We start from the raw sequence: 4,493 nt of genomic DNA, 5'->3' as shown, positions 1-4,493 counted from the left end.
TGTGCCATGCAAAAATACATTTGATGCACACAGTATGTCTATCGTTTACCCCAAGGTTTTGCATTCTTTGCGCTGGATGCGTCGTATAACTTGTCGAACGTCGACGCAGTAGTATCAGTAAGAAAGTTGATCCAGAGATCTGTTCATCTGTGGTCCATCACCTCTGCTTCGCTTATGCAGGGGAAGTTCGCCAAGTCTTTCGTCCATATACCACCAATAGCCGTTTCAAACCGTACCTTCGTGCATGTCCTTGACTTTTTGTTCATGATTTTGAACAAGATAATCCGTTTTCTTGCAGAATTTCTCAAAGTAATCCTCTGGCAATAGTACTTCGAGCACCGAAAGTGAATGAGGTATTTCAGGCTGCCCATTATTTACGGTTATCAGAGAGAGGCTGCCGTGCCCTAAAATCTGATTGGTCGAAACGCTGGGGGCAAAGGTTATACGAAAAAGGTCTATTTTCGTATAATGGTAGTTTCAAAATTCTTTCAGATGACTCATACAGAAAAGACGTCATTTTAAATTTAGAACTCACAAATGACGTCATTTAAAGTTTAGAACACACAAATGACGTCATTCGATAAGGCGAGACATAATGACGTCACCTTATGACGTTTTATTTCAAACATTTTTCTTCTCTATATGACTAAGTGCCAAAAGGTGCGCACGAAAAGCGGACAAAGGGGCTAAAAAATAAAAGTTGACAAACAAGACTGATATTGTGATTTTTGCTAAGACAACAGATGTTGGAACCCAATTATGAAAAGAAAAGACAAATGCACTCAAATTATTTTACAAATAACGGGAATTTTGTTCGTTATATTATTCAACATGGCACTGAGACGTAGCATTCAGGTTATCTCGCACGTTTCTAAAGCTAGGGCTTTGAAACTTGGCACACTACCAAAGTATGGTGACCCCCAGATATGGTACAGATCACATTAAACCACATTGAATTTCAAGGTCACAGCTAGGTTAAATTTCCTTTCCAAACTGGACAATTGTCGTTGTACGTCTTACATGTTTTAAAGCTAGATCAGTTATACTTTACATACTTTACATACTTTACATACTTTACATACTTTACATACTTTACATACTTTACATACTTTACATACTTTACATACTTTCAGAATTTTGATGAAATCTTAACAAAAGTGACCACCTGGTTAATCTTTCTAAAATGTCAAGGTCACAGTGGGGTCACATCAAAATTTGGAATAGTGTCAATTTATTCAGCGCGTTTATAGCACAAACTTTGAAAATACAGACATTATTAGTGTATGATGACCTCTACACACGATTACAGTTTAGGTTGAAAAGGTCAAGGTCACAGCAGGGTTGCGTTGAGGTCAAACATAAAGATTTGTCATTGAGAATTTCTCGCATGTTTTTGAAGCTAGGGCTTTGAAACTTGGCACACTTCCAAGGTTTAATGACCCCCTTGTGTGGCGCAGGTCGCATTAAACCTCATCAAATTCAAAGGTCACAGTAAGGTGTAAAGTTGCTTTCCAAATTGGAAAATGTTCGTTGTCTTACATGTTTTAAAGCTAGAAACATTACACTTTAGCCAACTTTACATACTTTTAGATTGTTGATGACATTTAAAAAGAAAGTGACCTGGTTAATCTTTGTCAATTTCAAGGTCATAGCGGGGTCAGGTTTGGTTCAAAATTTGGAATATTTTCATTTCGTCAATGCGTTTATAGCACGAGCTGTGAAAATACACACATTTCTAGAGTATGCTGTCCTTTACACTGTCTAGTCTTTATAAAGTCTTGTTGAAAATGCCAAGCATCAAGGTCACAGCGGGGTCTTGTTGAGGTCAAAAATATAAATGTGTCATTGAGGTTATCTCGCATGTTTTTGAAGCTAGGGCGTTGAAACTTGGCACTCTACCAAAGTTTGATGACCCCCAGGTATAATGCAAGTCACATCAAACCTCCTCAAATTTCAAGGCCACAGCAAGATTAAAGTTTCTTTCCAACCTGGACAATTGTCATAGTCTTGCATGTTTTAAAGCTGGATCCATTACATTTTACACACTTTCAGGATTTAATAAAATCTTTTACAAAAAAAGTGACCTCCTGGTTAATGTTTGTCAAATTTCACGGTCACAGCAGTGTCCCATCTGGAAAATTAGAAAAATTGTTAAATTCTTCCCACGCGTTTTATAGTGTATGATGTTCTCCACGCATGGTGAAAGTCTGGTTGATGAAGTCAAAAGTCAAGGTCACAGCGGGATTGCGTTGAGGTCCATAATATAAATGTGTCATTTTCACTAATGCCTTCTAGTTATACCTCTGAAACGTCACATGCTCCAAAGGTTTGATGCTGTTTGGTTTATGATAAAAGTGATGCCAATTTTCATGATACGTGAAGCTTTCAGAGGGGTCAATTTGGAGTCACACAAACAGAGAAAATCTTTATGCGACTCACTTTTTGCCATACGGAATATAGATAAGAACCAAACTATCTGTTGTTCTAGCTCACTTGACATTAAAGAAAGTGACGATCTGATCATTGTTGATCCGAACTCAAACCTGTTGTGACCTAGTAATATAACCAGGATCAACCAGACAAGACTTCGATGTCCAGAAGTAGTCAAACCTCAAAACAGTTGGAAGTATCCAAGATGTAAGCACCATACACTTTTCAAACAATATTTTTTGCTTTGTTACAAAATATTGACCACACTGTCTTCTTCTTCTGCGTTCGTGGGCTGAAACTCCCACGTACACTCGTGTTTTTGCACGAGTGGAATTGTACGTGTATGACCGTTTTTACCCCGCCATTTAGGCAGCCATACGCCGCTTTCGGAGGAAGCATGCTGGGTATTTTCGTGTTTCTATAACCCACCGAACTCTGACATGGATTACAGGATCTTTTTCGTGCGCACTTGGTCTTGTGCTTGCGTGTACACACGAAGGGGGATAAGCCACTAGCAGGTCTGCACATTAGTTGACCTGGGAGATCGGAAAAATCTCCACACTTAACCCACCAGGCGGCCGCGACCGGGATTCGAACCCTCGACCTTCCGCTTTGGAGGCCGACGTCTTACCACCACGCCACAGCGCCCGTCGACCACACTGTGACCTTGAAACTTGAAACAGATCAACTAGACTTTGGTTTTGGTATGAACAGAAGTTTAATAAAGTTACATTTTTACATTTTTTACCCAAACCATACCCCTAGGTCGACCAAACTTGGTTCATGTTTGAAGGTCATCGAATCCTATAAAAGCGAATGAAATGTCAATGGTCTAGCTTTTAAAATCTTCAAGAAATTAATAATTTTTCCATATTTTGATTCAAACATCACTCCGTTGTGACCTTGACATTTCACAAACGTCAACCAGAATTTGGTCACGTCAGAAGAGGCATCCAACCCTAGAAATGGTTAAAGTGTAAACTCTAGTTTTAAAAATATTCAAAACATTGATAATTTTCCATTTTAAGATCCCAAGTTGACCCTGTTGTGACCCTGAAATTTGACTTTGGTCAACCAGACTTGGGTCATGTTTGGAAGAGCTCAAGCTCTAGATCTACAAAGATGCACATGTGTTTAAGTTCTAGCCTCAGAAATATAAATACGAGCTAGTGACTATAACGTAGCCACGTTTTGAAGCTTAAAAGGAATCAACTTTCTGGCCTGCACTCGACCCCAATAGCTGTAACTTTGTAATTTGAGTACATGTATTATCACCCATACTGTAGTTACGTGTAAAGGTCATCGATGAAGTTTCAACTCTCTAGCTTACAATAAGTTTGATAATTTCATAACTTCGCATTATTTGTGCTTCAACTTGACCCCGCTGTGACCTTGAAATTTGACGAGAAACATTTGAAGAATCATTAAGCAAAGGCGTTGTGCGAAGTGCCAAGGCTATTGCTTTAAAAGCAATGCAGAAAATCATTTGTTATCCCTGTTAAGCAATACGCGACCGAGTTGTGACCTTGAAATTTGACAAGGGTCAATTATACTTCTACCATGCCTGAAGGCTGGTTTTTTAGCACCCAACTTGTGTGAATTTTCAAAGTTCTAGATGTACAAATGGTCAATAAATTGATAATTTTTCATTTTGATGATCTCAACTCGACCCTGTTGAAATTTTACAAGACTCAACTTAAGCTCTAATTTCCATCTCGGAGAATTATCAAGCAAATGTGTTATACCAAGTTCAATTTCTCCAGCTTCAAAAGCAATGCCACCCATACGCAACCTAGCTGTGATCTTGAATTGTACAAGGGTCAACCAGACTTCCAACATGTCAGAAGGCTATTTAGCCCCGAATATGCGTGAAAATTCAAAGTTCTAGCTTCACAAGTGTCTGAGAAAAAAATGCCGTTTGTTACAGGCAGGAGAACCAGTCGTGACCTTGAATTTTGTTGAGGATCGACTTGATCTTCTCCATGTCGAAGGATAATTGATCGATTGCGTTGTATGAAGTTTCAAGGTTCTAACTTTAGAAATAAAGCAGAAATGGATAACAG

The sequence above is a fragment of the Littorina saxatilis genome, linkage group LG16 (genome assembly GCF_037325665.1).
Source record: "Littorina saxatilis isolate snail1 linkage group LG16, US_GU_Lsax_2.0, whole genome shotgun sequence".
Classification (NCBI taxonomy): domain Eukaryota; kingdom Metazoa; phylum Mollusca; class Gastropoda; order Littorinimorpha; family Littorinidae; genus Littorina; species Littorina saxatilis.
The sequence above is the reverse complement of the archived record's forward strand: the minus strand, read 5'-3'. Positions refer to the sequence as shown.